Source organism: Cyanistes caeruleus, chromosome 5 (assembly GCF_971803275.1).
Source record: "Cyanistes caeruleus chromosome 5, bCyaCae1.hap1.1, whole genome shotgun sequence".
NCBI classification, from domain to species: domain Eukaryota; kingdom Metazoa; phylum Chordata; class Aves; order Passeriformes; family Paridae; genus Cyanistes; species Cyanistes caeruleus.
This window is the reverse complement of record NC_141705.1, coordinates 82978527-82993383: the sequence shown is the minus strand read 5'-3', so window position 1 is coordinate 82993383 and position 14857 is coordinate 82978527. Positions and strand designations below refer to the sequence as shown.

The window sequence follows — 14857 nt, the reverse complement described above, 5'->3', positions numbered from 1 at the left end:
TGATTTCTTATTTTTTAGTAGTTTAATTTTTTTTATTGTTAATGTTAATCTTTAGTTATTTTTATAGAGCATTGATTATTATTTATGAATTAGAAGGTAGAGATGTGGTTAGGTTGTTTTTAGTAATGCTTAGGGCTCATTGAATGGTTTTCAGTTTAGTAAGCTGTTGAGGTTTTTTTAAGCAGATTGGGTTGTGTTAGGTTTTATATAGCTTTTTGTGTTTTGTTTTACTTTTATGATGGGGTATGAATTATTAGTAAAAAGAGTGTAGTGGGGTTTTTTGCTCCTCTTCTAATAAACAGGGTATAATTACTAATACACTTTTAAAACATGTTACTGGGATTGGGATGTAGGGTAGGCCAAAGAAACAATAAACTAAAGCTATTTGGTACAAATTTCAGTACTTTTATAAAGTTTTTATCCATCATTATTACTGACCTTAGCATAACAGCTATAGTAATCTGTTCTCTTTTACTGTGAAAGTTATGTAGTAGGGACAGTATTGGAGTTATTTTTGGATAAGAAAATAAACTTAGGGACAAGAAAGGCATTAAAACCTCCAAAAAGCTCAGAGACTAGAACAACATAAAGGCCTCCACCCTGAGAGACATGAACTTAAGTAACACCATTACAAAGTCCTTTATCCCAGCACACATTAAGCACCAATACAACATAATCAGCATGGGTTTTCCTTACTCTTCTGAACCCCACATTGGGCAGCAAATAATAAAATGCTTAGAAAGCTAAGACAAAACTCAAAGCGCTGCAGGATAACTTCACAGATGCAGACATCTTGTGTTGATCTAGGAAAAGCCTCTAGATTCCAAAGTAAAACCTATGTCACAAATTTCAAATTACAGGGGCCTGGGACTTGGCCTTGTACACCTACAGCCAGGCTGGGCAGCAGGGCAGAGCAGCTCCGGGACAACTACACCCAGACACCAGTGACACACCAGACACCCGACGAGGGGACACAATGGGGAGACAAAACTCTGGGCCACAAGAACGGCCGCAAGGACTGAGAGAATGCGGAACGAGATGAGCCGGGTGAGAATGAAGGCGAGCTGATGAAGCTCACAGAACCCGGGAGGAAGAAGATGCTGATGGAACAATTAACTCCAGGAACTGCCAAGACAGATGCTCAAGAACCTGAGGGCCGCAGTCCCCTACCTATCTTTGCGTTTCTTCAAGTCCTAAGCCGCAACAATGGATCCTCGCGGCGCACGGCTGTTGACACAGCTCGGAACAAGAGGTCTAAAAGACATCCGATCGGATGCTTGTCAAAAGAGACGCGATTCCAAGGCCTCTGAGAGCTGCCAAGCCAAGGAGCCCAGAGATTGGAGATGCTATAAGTGATGCTGGGGTTTCTGGTAAGCCCCCAGAAGGGATAAGGGAAGGCACATACAACACAAGAGGCACAAAAAACACAGAAGGCACAATGGACAAGTGAAACGATGCACCCCGAGGCTGCTCTGTCCTGCACACCTCAGCACTGTGAACAAAAGTGAGGCTCTCCCACCGTGCGGCCTAAGGGGCCACAGCCTGGACCTCCCCGTCCCCAAAGCTGACTCAACTATCCCAGGTCACAAGTCCCGACCCGGCACCCCGCTTTCATCCCCTCTGCGGGTGGTAGCCTTCGACTCAGCTCTCGGATGCCCACTGGGGAGGATCCACACGGAGCGCCAAAGAACGCCGCCTGGCTATCCGGGAAGTTCCTGCCATCGCCAGGCTGTCGTCTCTCCGTCAGCTACAAAAAATAAAACAGAAAATCAGCAGCTGATCTTTGCAGGGCGTCGGCCAAAACCCGACAATTCCGCCACTCACGGTCTCCTGCGAACGGCCGTGACCTGAGGCCGCACGATACGGCCACGCCGGGACCAGGCAGCGTCGTCGCAGGGCGCGCCTGAGTTAAAAGAAGAAAAAGTGATGTGGCATTGCTGAGACTTGAACAGGCCCTCGCTCCTCCCCCCGACATCCCCAACTCACGGGAAGCCCTCGGCCCCTTCCTGAAGGCCAGCCACACAGCCCCTTTACGTGGAAAAGGCTCCGTCACGCGGTCCCTGTGACGCTTCCGCAGGGCTCACGGGAGCGGCGAAGCAGGCGTGCCGGCCGGCTGGCGACGGGGTCTCGACGAAACGCGACTGGACCGCCTAAAGCACGCAAACAAGGAGGGACGCTTGGCGTCGCACCTGAAACTGAGAGCCCAGCGATAACAACAGCCTCCCTCCACCGGTCAACGCTCACCTTGCCCGCTTCACCTTGACTGCTGCCAGCCGGCTCTATTTCCTAAAAATAAAGACAAAGAGGAGACCTGTAACACAGGGACCGGTTCCAGTTGCCCTGCAAAGACAAACACTGACTTACCTTCTCGGGGGAACCCCCTTACCCTGGATGGGGCGCTCTGCCACCGATTTCATCCGTCCGCATCTGAAAGAAAGCTGAGACAAAAGTCAAAGTGCTGCAGGGTAACTTCACAGCTCCAGACATCTTGTGTTGATCTAGGGATATGTTCTAGACCCCAACTACACCCTACATCACAAATTTCAAATTACAGGGGCCTGGGACTTGGCCTTTTACACCTACAGCCAGGCTGGGCAGCAGGGCAGAGCAGCTCCGGGACAACTACACCCAGACACCCGTGACACACCAGACACCCGACGAGGGGACACAATGGGGAGACAAAACTCTGGGCCACAAGGACGGCCGCAAGGACTGAGAGAATGCGGAACGAGATGAGCCGGGTGAGAATGAAGGCGAGCTGATGAAGCTCACAGAACCCGGGAGGAAGAAGATGCTGATGGAACAATTAACTCCAGGAACTGCCAAGACAGATGCTCAAGAATCTTATGGTCGCAGTCCCCTACCTATCTTTGCGTTTCTTCAAGTCCTAAGCCGCAACAATGGATCCTCACGGCGCACGGCTGTTGACACAGCTCGGAAGAAGACGTCTAAAAGACATCCGATCGGATGCTTTTCAAAAGAGACGCGATTCCAAGGCCTCTGAGAGCAGCCGAGCCGAGGAGCCCAGAGATTGGCGATGCTAAGAACGGCGTCAGGGTTTCTGGTAAGCCCCCAGAAGGGATAAGGGAAGGCACATACAACACAAGAGGCACAAAAGACACAGAAGGCACAATGGACAAGTGAAACGACGCACCCCGAGGCTGCTCTGTCCTGCACACCTCAGCACTGTGAACAAAAGTGAGGCTCTCCCACCGTGCGGCCTAAGGGGCCACAGCCTGGACCTCCCCGTCCCCAAAGCTGACTCAAATATTCCGGGTCACGAGTCCCGACTAGTCCCAACTTTCATCCACTCTGCGGATCTCAGTCATCGACTATGCTCTCGAATGCCCGCTGGGGAGGATCCACACGGAGCGCCAAGGAAGGCCGCCTCGCCATCCAGAAAGTTCCTGCCATCTCCAGGATATCATCTCCAGGTCAGCTACAATAAATAAAACAGAAAATCAGCAGCTGATCTTTGTAGGGCGTCGGCCAAAATCCGACAATTCCGCTACTCACGGTCTCCTATGAATGGCTGTGTCCTGAGGCCACATGCTACGGACATGCCGGGTGCCGGACGCCATCAGCACAGGGCACGCCTGAGTTAAGAGAAGAAAAAGTGATGTGGCATTGCTGAGACTTGAACAGGCCCTCGCTCCTCCCCCCGACATCCCCAACTCACGGGAAGCCCTCGGCCCCTTCCTGAAGGCCACCCACACGGCCCCTTTACGTGGAAAAGGCTCCGTCACGCGGTCCCTGTGACGCTTCCGCAGGGCTCACGGGAGCGGCGAAGCAGGCGTGCCGGCCGGCTGGCGACGGGGTCTCGACGAAACGCGACTGGACCGCCTAAAGCATGCAAACAAGAAGGGACGCTTGGCGTTGCACCAGAAACTGAGAGCCCAGCGATAACAACAGCCTCCCTCCACCAGTCAACGCTCACCTTGCCCACTTCACCTTGACTGCTGCTAGATGGCTCTATTTCCTAAAAATAAAGACAAAGAGGAGACCTGTAACAACACAGGGACCGGTTCCAGTTGCCCTGCAAAGACAAACACTGACTTACCTTCTCGGGGGAACCCCCTTACCCTGGATGGGGCGCTCTGCCACCGATTTCATCCGTCCGCATCTGAAAGAGAGCTGAGACAAAAGTCAAAGCGCTGCAGGGTAACTTCACAGCTCCAGACATCTTGTGTTGATCTAGGAATATGTTCTAGACCCCAGCTACACCCTACATCACAAAGTTTAAATTACAGGGGCCTGGGACTTGGCCTTGTACACCTACAGCCAGGCTGGGCAGCAGGGCAGAGCAGCTCCGGGACAACTACACCCAGACACCCGTGACACACCAGACACCCGACGAGGGGACACAATGGGGAGACAAAACTCTGGGCCACAAGGACGGCCGCAAGGACTGAGAGAATGCGGAACGAGATGAGCCGGGTGAGAATGAAGGCGAGCTGATGAAGCTCACAGAACCCGGGAGGAAGAAGATGCTGATGGAACAATTAACTCCAGGAACTGCCAAGACGGATGCTCAAGAACCTGAGGGCCGCAGTCCCCTACCTATCTTTGCGTTTCTTCAAGTCCTAAGCCGCAACAATGGATCCTCGCGGCGCACGGCTGTTGACACAGCTCGGAAGAAGACGTCTAAAAGACATCCGATCGGATGCTTTTCAAAAGAGACGCGATTCCAAGGCCTCTGAGAGCAGCCGAGCCGAGGAGCCCAGAGATTGGAGATGCTATAAGTGATGCTGGGGTTTCTGGTAAGCCCCCAGAAGAGATAGGGCAAGGCACGTACAACACAAGAGGCACAAAAGACACAGAAGGCACGACGGACAAGTGACACGCCACGCCCCGAGGCTGCTCTGTCCTGCACACCTCAGCACTGTGAACAAAAGTGAGGCTCTCCCACCGTGCGGCCTAAGGGGCCACAGCCTGGACCTCCCCATCCCCAAAGCTGACTCAAAAATCCCAGGTCACGAGCCCCGACCCGGCACCCCGCTTTCATCCCCTCTGCGGGTGGTAGCCTTCGACTCAGCTCTCGGATGCTTGGTGGGGTGGATCCACATGGGGTGTGAAGGAAGGCCTCCTCGCCATCTGGGAAGCTCCTGCCATTGCCAGGATGTCGTCTCCTGGTCAGCTACAACCAAGAAGACCAAATATCAATGCAGGATCTTAGTGGCACATCTGTGAAAACCCAGCACTTACCTTCTCTAGAGAATGCCCAGGTTCATGGGCTGCACACTTCACCCCACAGGGAGGCAGAGGCTTGCTTCACAGCAGTATTGGCTGACAGCCAAACGACCACCACCTCAAGGAGGGGAGGAAGACTCTCCAGTCAGTGAGGGCCAGGGAGCCCAGGGTACCCCAAGGATAGAAACCCCAGCTTATATGACAGCAGTAGGCCCGAGCACTCACTATCGCTTCCTGGCTGGCCCTAGCACCAGGGAACTGCCTGCACCTCTCGGGGGTTCTGGCACTCTGCTGCTTTACGGTTCCTGCCTGCAGCTGTCTCAAGGAAACGGGAGCGCTGTTAGGGCTACTGTTTAGGGTTTGAATAGTCCTGTACTCTACCTTATATCCCAACCTATACCCTTTTATTTTCTCTGTTTGTCTCCAGCCCTCGAGCCCTTGACCTCTGAAGCCCACCCTCAGCCTCTCCGTGTCACTGCCAAGCTGCCCCGCTGAACCCTACAAACTTACAACCCTACGCTTGCAACCGGGGATGCTCCTTATCCATAGGCCCCAAGAGATGTCCCTTAGCCCGGACCAGGCAATCCACAGTTGCTCCCTACCCTACCTAAGTTTGGCCCTGAGACAGGGCAGAGGCTGACAGAGCCGAACTCTTTGCGGAGGCCAGGCACGAAGCCTTACCAACCGCCGCCTCGAGGAGGGCTGGGAGCAATCCCCGGCTGCGGAGGGACAGAGAGCCCAGGGTGGGGCGGGGCGGGAAACCCCCTGTTTCCCCAACCCTGCGGATCGTCCCCCCACTATCTCTTCCTGGCTGGCCCTAGCACCAGGGAACTGCCTGCACCTCTCGGGGGTTCTGGCACTCTGCTGCTTTAGGGTTCCTGCCTGCAGCTGTCTCAAGGAAACGGGAGCGCTGTTAGGGCTGCTGTTTAGGGTTTGGGGTGGGGTACACCTGAACTCCACCTTACCTATACCCCTTCTTTTCACTGTTCACTCAGCCGTTTTATTTTTGGAATTCTTGTGACAGATTGAGGGCACTGAGGAAGGACTGCCAAGATGAAATCAAAAGGGAAAAGGAGAAAGATCACCCCTGCAAATCCACACTGGCTCAGCTGTTCAGGTGCTGCTTCCTGGCAAAAAGCTTTGTCCATCACCACCTCCTTTAAGCAGTGCTCCACGTCCAGGTGCATCCAGGTGCTCCCCCAGACCCTATGAGATGCTCTCACCGTCACTCCATCAGATGCCACTGGGAGCCCACCAGAAACTCCTCTCCTTCAGCAGTTCCATGCCAAAGTTGTTTTGCCACTCGTATTTGGCCCTGTAATAACAGCAAAATCATTGCCCTCTGTCAGGCACATGTTGTTAGACACAGGTTTTTCCATAGCCATCTTTTCAAGAACGAAGTGCCATCCCTGCTTGATTGCTAAATTAACAGTAAATTCTGGAAAACCTAAATGAGAAAAAGAATCTAAAAGACTGACGAGTTAATATGGGAATCTTTATGTGATTAAACTAGTATGTTTTGAAATAAAGTAAATTCTTCCGGGTGTACTGCAAAAATCCAATTCCTAAAAAAAAAAAACAAAAACAAAAAACCAAACAGCATCAAATTCCCACCCATATGATCAATAGAACCAGCCAAGGGAAAAAAATCTTAACCTAGAAAAAATCCAAACCACCTCAAAAAGATTCAACACTGAAACACAATGCATCCTAACACTTCAACTAACAATACTAAAGTAAATTTTAAAAACAAGTATTCCCTCTATCCACACCACCAATACCACATAAAACAAATAAAGCAGTCTCATCACAGCACCCCCAAATCAAAAACCTAAATTGCACTAAAATCTTTAAAATAATCACAAATTAACCCCAAAATAAAGTTTAATCTCACTAACAAAAAAAACCCCAAAACAGGTAACACAAACAAAAGCCACGCCATACAACCACCAGCAAAAACAGATGCTATGCTCTTTCACTAACAGTTCTTATCACATCAGCAAAGTTAAACATAAATAAAAAGCAACCCTATTGAACTCCACACATCACACTGAAAGGAATGATGAGCTTGTCTTTACAAACAAGCTGTGGGTCAGTTGATAAGATGTAGCTATCAGTGACAGACGACAGAAACAATGGGATGAATTCCAGTAGAAGATCAAAGAGGCACTGAAAGAACACTATGAGTTCCATAAAAGTTAAGAAGGGATTATGCATTGGGGGTGGAGGGGGAAAAGGTACCCCAGGTGTCAGGCGTTCCGGGCAGTCTGTACCTGTCAAGTACCTCAGCCTATGGGGAAAGGGAGAAGGGACAAGCGGCCGGGAATTAGGATAAAAAAGGAGGCTGTGCCCTCCAAAAATTTGAGAAACCCCAGGGGAATGCCCCATGGCCTCTCCCTTTATTTGAATAAAGTAAAAGGACTCCTCCGTCTCCTTTTTGGATATAAACCTCTGGTGTTCGTGGAGTAATTTTCCTGACAACACCAACTATTAAAAAAAAAATCAAACCAAGTCACTGAACTCAAAGCCATTAAACTAACCCTAGACATTAGTAAAAAAACCCCAAAGCTCTACATTTATAGTAATACCTGAATAATTACCAAGACTCTATAAAAAATTTTAATAACTAATTAAAAACAAAAAAACAACCTAAACTACAACAAGTTAAAAAACACCACCCCCAAAAATATACCTATAAAAAGCCACCATATAAATGCCTGTGTCCCCAGAAATGAAGCTAATAAGAAACACCACAACAGAAAGGAATCCAAACTTATCATCAACACCTAAACTAAAAAACACAACATTAAATAAATAGAACATATACATTATTATACACCAACTACAAACCAAAAAAAAAGATACAATCAATTACTAAAAATCACCTTAAAACCACTCAAAAAACTGCCAAAAATTAAAAACTGCATCTAACAAAAGCCGCCTAATTAACACCCAAAACTCAGCTAACCAAACAAACCCTACCCAATCTGAACCCGTACATACAATAAACAAAACCAAATAATACATATCAAAATCTATTTTAATTGGTTCTACCTAAAATACAAACCAACCCATTCATAAAAATCATCTTTATTCAAAAACCAAATTTCACGTAGTGAACACAAAAAAATGAAACAACACACTATGTGCCACCACAAAAACTAATATTGAATAAAAACCACATAAATAACTCTGCTTACTCAATATTACTACCACTATTTATATTTACCTGTATCTCTATAAAAGTATATCTAAAAGTAAAAAATAATTTGACCATTAAGCCAAAGATATACAATAAAAATTAAGATGTCCTAAAATTACATTATATTATATCCCCACCATCTGCTTTATGCTGAAACAAATTCTGTAACTTCAAAACTAACAAAGAAAAAAAAAACTTTTAACGTACAATCTGTATACAATACTAATGCAGTCTACCCCAAATTCTCTCTCAGCTCTATTGTTTAACCGAGACAACAAAAAATCCATTTTGTACTTTTTTGAAAATAACTTCTCATAGAGAGGAATGACGGGTTTGTCTTTACAAACAAGCTGTGGGTCTGCTGATAAGATGCAGCTATCAGTGAGAGACAACAGAAACAATGGGATGGATTCCACTAAAAGATCAAAGAGGCACTGAAAGAGTATCATGAATTCCACAAAAGCTAAGAATTAAGAAGGGATTATGCGTGGTGGGGGGAAAGGTACCCCAGGTGTCAGGCATTCCGGGAAGCCTGTACCTCTCAAGTACCTCAGCCTATGGGGAAAGGGAGAAGGGACAAGCAGCCGGCCCTCCGAAAATTCCAGAAACCCCAGGGGAATGCCCCATGGCCTCTCCCTTTATTCGAATAAAGTAAAAGGACTCCTCTGTCTCCTTTTTGGACATAAACCTCTGGTGTTTGTGGATTAATTTTCCTGACATCATTGATTAGTGAATACAAAATAATTGCCAAAACCATAGTAACTTCTTCTAAAACTGTTCAACTTGACTCCAATCCCAAAACCCAAGCTACCACCAAAACACCCCACGCCACATCCCAAACACACGTGAATAAAAACCACAAAACCTTCTAAATCTCCTGATCTCTACTCCACAACAAATAAACTATCTAACGTTATTCATTCTTCTTCCTACGCCCTACTTATTGAAATAAACATTTTTTTCACTTTTCCTCAAAAAAAAAAATTTCCTTTAAAATCTATTAAAAAACTAACTGAAACCTGATTTCTATCAAGAAACACATTCATTTTAAAACATTTCTTCCCAATTGGTCTCAGACCTTTCCAAGGTTTGGATCCTGTTCCAGTGCACCTGAACCAAATCAACCTGCTCTGGCTCTGGAAACATCAACACCAAACCCAGAGCACGAAGCACCTCGCTGTCCCTACCCTGCTGTCCCCCGGCCCTGCTCTCTCGCATCCTACGCTGCAGAGCGCTGGGAGCCAGGTTCAGCCCCGAGAATTGTCACATCCATTCCCTCGGACATTCCAGCTTCCACGGGGATATTGCGGGGACCCCCTGCATTCCATTCCCCAGTACAGCACCAAGACAAAGTTCTCACTCGGCCCGCGTCTCCAGAAAATCGCGTGTAAGGCTTAAATAAACCCCGAGGCTTGAGAAATACAGTCTGCCCGAAAAGCCCAGCTCTGCATCCAGGGGAAATGAACATCACAAACAGATTCACACACCCCAGATGCACGGGACGCTGCCAGCTCGGACCTGCAGTTAACTCGGCAATGGAAAAACCTGAGCTCGAAGCCCTCCTGCGAGGGTACAAAAGGTATTGGACACAGTTTCTAGAAGGCGCCACATCGTTATTTAAAGGCGCAGCTCGGCTAAAGAGCAATATCGACAAAGCCCCGAGACAAAAAGCCCGGCAGGTCGGGCTTTTCCCCCTCCCCTCCTCCCAGCGGCTTTTGCCAGCGCACTCTGAAGCTGACAAGCCACAAGTGTCCCCCAGCGCCCCCGCCGGGACTCGCTCCCGGGCTGGCGCCGCTCCAGGTGCGGGGGGACCGGGGGAGCCACGCGAGCCCCGGCAGCGGCGGCACTCGGCACCCGGGGGCGGCCCCGCGCTCCCGGCCGGAAAGCGGCTCCTCCGGCGGGCGGGGGCAGCTCCGGCCCCGGGAGAGCCCGGCCCGCCCAGCGGCACCGGGACCGGCCCGAAGGGGCCCCGGCGGTGCCCGAGCCCCGCGCCCGGAGCGGACAGAGCAGCCGGGACAGACACAGCTCCGCGCCGCGGCTCCCGCCTGCCCGCCCGGCCTCAGCACGGCTCTGTCACTCCTCGGGGGCTGCCCAGCCGCCAAATTCCCCAGGGAATGCCAGAAGCGCTGCCGTGCAGGGCTGTAAGGGGTCAGAACCGCTCTCAAAAGCAGCGCCACGGCTCCATGTGACCCCGCCTAATGCTGGAAAAGCCGGTGTTTCTGTCAATTGAACCCCGAAAACTGAGGCAATGGGGGGGTGTTCGTGCCTTCTTAAACCAATACGATGGCAAATAAATGAGTGCTCCCCCCCTTCAATTTAATCCCCTAAAAGTAAAAAGTTGTTTTTCCCTTGATTGAAATCTCTCAAATGATAGGAAAAGGGGAACACTCAATCAGACCCTTAAAAAGTAGTGACTATAAGGCTTCCTTCTCAATTTAAACCTCAGGATGATGGAAAGTGGGGGGTTCCCCTCAAGTCAAACCCATAAAATAGCAACAATATTTCCCCCCTTCCATTTAAAATGGAACATGGGGATTCACTGTTCACTGATACCCCTAACACCCTGGAAAAGGCAGGTTTTCCTCCAATCAGCACCCTTTAAATCATAGGTGTGTTGTGAATTCATGTTGTAAATATTGGCTTTCCACAATTATTCTGATAAATATATTATATGCTTTCACTATATTCTTTTCTCTCTTAGGAAGTTATAGGCTTAGATAGGAATTCTGAATGGTAAGGATATGTCTCATCTGGAGAAGGCAAGATAACTCCAACAGGCAAGACAATGGGAGGATCAAGCTGTGGAAAACAGGCTGTTATCAGCAGCAGGAAATGGAGAGCAAACTGTTACCAAAAAGCCGGTACCAGGACGTTGGCAAGGGGGAAAGATATGAAGCCCATCTGCTCTCTGAGGAAGTATAAGGGGCCTGGACTCTTATCAACAAGTGACCATCTGCAGCAGAAAGGAAACCAAAAACTCCGAAATAATGCTGACCAGCTAGACCAGCAAAAATTATGCTGACCAACAGAAAATAAAATTGAAAAAAAATATGATCCAAGAAGGTGGAACCAGGGAGGGGACATGCTTGAATATGCATTAACCTCTCGCAGCAAGGATGGGATAAAAAGGACACTCCTGAGATACCAGGTGTGCTCTTGGCAGCGCGCCAAGGCACCCGGCCGTATCTCTTTGCTTTACTTTATGTCTCTTATTGTCTTTATTAAACATTTTTAAAATTTTACAGGAGTGAACTTCATTTTTCACAGGTGGACTCCCCCCCAGTGTAAAAATAGATAATAACAGGAGTTTCTTCCCTCAATTTATGCCCCCCTTTTGTCCTCATAATACCCATTTCTTCCGGGGGGAATTGGGGAGCAAACGGCAAAATGAAATCAAAAGGGAAAATCCCTTTTGCAAATCCCTGCGAACCCACACAGGCTTACTTGGCTCAGATGCTGCTTTAAACAATGCTCCATGTCCAGGTGTATCCAGCTGTTCTCCCAGATCCTATGAGACACTCCCAGTATTATTCCATGAAATACCCCCCAGGAGCTCACCAAAAATCCCTCTGCTCCAACTGCTCCACACTCCATGCTCAAGCGAAGTGACAGAAACCCTCCCCCTAAAATAGCCCCGGGCAGGACCCACCCATTCTTTACCATAACTGCTCACACCTGGGGCTGCTCTGAGCGCTCATCAACCTCACAGTTCAGTTTGTGCTGTTGCCATCCTACGGGTGAGGGGAGGGGCAGAAGGAACTTGTCGCTCATTCCCTGGACAGGACATTGTCTGCACCTGACACACTGGGGCACCAGGCTTTCCTTGCTATGGATCAGGACACTTCTCCTCCTCCTGGTGCCCAAGGCTGAAAATGGAATTCCACCTCCACAATTCCATGTGTTTGAGTTTCACAATTCCCAATGTAATTCCCCATGGATCATAAGCCATCACCTCTAATTTTTCCTCTAGAATCACTGCTGACTTGCCTTTCTGTGGAAGTGCTTGACGCATGGATGCAGAGTTCAGGGGCTTGTTTATGGCTTATCCTGACGAGCACAAATGAAATCCAAACACCCAGAATTACAGGGAAATATGGATAAAGTTTATAAATACTCCTCTTCCCTGCAAATCCCTGGCAACCTCCCATTGACCTTTTACTCTTAACCTCTGAATTTTGACCTTTGACTCTTGACTTTAGCTCTCTGAAGTTTGATTCCCTGATAATTGACCTTGAACCACATAACCTTGGAAAATTAACCCATAACATTGCACCTGGGACCCTTTACTCTTGATCTTTGAACACTGACCATTCACATGTGACCCTTGAAGTTTGAATCCCTGACTTTCCAATTTAACCATTGACCCCTGACCTTTTGCACTTGACCTCAGCCCTTTGACCCTGCCCCAACATCAATATTACTGACCTACAGTGATTTCAGCATATGAATGCTACCACAGTTATCTCACCCAGCCGTGTCAATAACACTATCAGTCTCTATCCCAGCCCCAGTGATTATAGCTCCAGCCCTAGTGATCCCTTCCCTGCCCCAGTGATTTCAGCTCTTGGCCCACGAGCTTTATTTCACTGCAAGCTCTCTTCTTCCAGCTCCACATCCACTTCCTTTTCCCTCCGCTCTGCTAGGTGAAGCTGCTCCAGGTTGAGACAAAGGGTCTTTGTTCTTGGTTCCAGCTCTGAGGTTTCACCTTAAGGCTGAGAAATGCCACTCCAACCCCATCCCAACCCCAAAGCAATCTTTACTGTATTTACAGCCTGCCCCGTTGTGTACCATTCTATGCTTGCTTCCCACATGTACAGTCACTATGCCCTCAGAACAGTGTTTGCAGCAGTCCCCATCCCAGCCCCAGTGACTTCAGCTTCAGTCCCACAAGCTTTATTTGACTGCCAGCTCTTGTGCTGCACTTCTGCCTCCTCATCTTCCCAGCAGTGCCACATCATGCTGCTTTCTGGCTCTCCAGGCAGGATCTCTGTTTTAGCTCTAGCTCTCTGTGGTTTGAGCTTAGCTCTTGAACTCACATTCCAGCCCCAACCTGACCATCCTTACTGGAGGAACAGCTCTTCAAGGCCCTATCCCAGCCCTTACACTGATTTCAGCTCCAGCCACACAGTTCGCATCCCAGCTCCATATTCCTTATCCCAGCCCCACAACAGTTTTACCCTAAACCCTACCATGTTTCTGTCTGCTCCAGCTCTGCTTCCTGAGTTCCTGCTCCTCAGCTTCCCACTTCTGGTGGCTGAAAGTTGCTCCCGCTTCTCACTGCAACCCAGGGCTGTTGATAAGGCCACAAGTCAGTTATTACTATCACTTCAATGTCTCTAGATACTGTCCTACCCACCCTAATGGGAGCCCAACTTTGGGGACACTTGAGGCCTCTAGCCCAACAGGTACCTTCCCCCTCCCCCTGGGTCTCAGCCCAGCACTTGCCCAAAGGCCCCCCCTCACCCCCCCCAGGCATTACCAGGGGCTGGGAATAGCCATTGGGCCCCTGCTAGCCCATCCCAAAAGGTGCCCTTGGGCTGGTTCTCAGGCCCTGGAGCCCTCCCAGCCCCCAGACCCTCAGACTCTCCTTGGTACCAGCAGACAGGGGCTGCAAATCCCCCAGGCACCTCCTGCAGGCCCTGAGCTGCAGCTCCATCCCCTTCCCCCATGGCATTTATCCAGCTCCAGCCTCAGTATTTCCATTGCCCGTCCTGGAGCACCGGCGCTCCCTGGATCACACCCGCGCACCTCCCGCCACCGCCCGCCTCTCCGCCGCTCGCCGCCGCGCCGCCGAACTAAGGCCCGCACCCCTCCAGCTCACGCTATTTATAGCCCACACCGGCCAGCCCAGCCAATCACAGCCCGAGGCAGCGCCGGGCCCGCCAATCCCAGCCCGCCCGTTCCCGCCGCGCTCGCCTTCGCGACCCCCCGCTGTCCCCTCAGGCCCCGCTCCCGCGATCCCGCCCGCTCCCCCCCTTCTCCCCGTTTCTTTGGGCGAAGTTACGGCCGGGACCTGAACGGGGAGCCCCCGCCCACCCTTCCCGGGACCCAACAGCACCTCTTGGGGCTGCGGCAGCTCGGCTCCGCCGGCTCCCAAAGCGACAGCGGCCGGAGCGGCACCCCAGCAAAACGGGGGAGCGGGAACGGGCCACGACTGAGCGGGCTGAGCTTGGCGGGACCGCGCCTGGATTCAAAGGGCGGCTGTGATTGGCCACCTAGAACCCTGACCTAGAACCCTGACCTAGAACCCTGACCTAGAACCCTGACCTAGAACCATAACCTAGAACCCTGACCTAGAACCCTGACCTAGAACCCTGACCTAGAACCATAATCTAGAACCCTGACCTAGAACATTAACCTAGAACCCTAACCTAGAACATGACCTAGAACCCTGACCTAGAACCCTGACCTAGAACCTTAACCTAGAACCCTGACCTAGAACCATAACCTAGAACCCTGACCTAG

At 50.0% G+C, this 14857-nt stretch overlaps 2 long non-coding RNA genes across 3 annotated transcripts; both read right to left on the bottom strand.

Annotated features, from left to right (window-relative positions):
* Positions 1–384: 384 nt before the first annotated feature.
* On the bottom strand, positions 385–5855 carry LOC147653329 (uncharacterized). 2 transcript variants are annotated; one of them, XR_015287385.1, is made up of 8 exons: positions 5798–5855; positions 5416–5505; positions 4561–5137; positions 2365–2864; positions 2245–2286; positions 1987–2150; positions 1825–1903; positions 385–1747 (listed from the first exon to the last, which is right to left on the bottom strand). It is a non-coding gene; the product is annotated as an uncharacterized LOC147653329 (long non-coding RNA). The 2 variants fall into 2 exon arrangements; XR_015287384.1 differs by lacking the exons at positions 2365–2864; positions 5416–5505; positions 5798–5855 and having other exon boundaries at positions 2245–2311; positions 4061–4780.
* Positions 5856–6275: 420 nt separating this feature from the next.
* LOC147653328 (uncharacterized) lies at positions 6276–14574 on the bottom strand. Its single transcript, XR_015287383.1, has 3 exons — positions 14451–14574; positions 13582–13682; positions 6276–6505 (listed from the first exon to the last, which is right to left on the bottom strand). It is a non-coding gene; the product is annotated as an uncharacterized LOC147653328 (long non-coding RNA).
* Between the last annotated feature and the right edge of the window lie 283 nt (positions 14575–14857).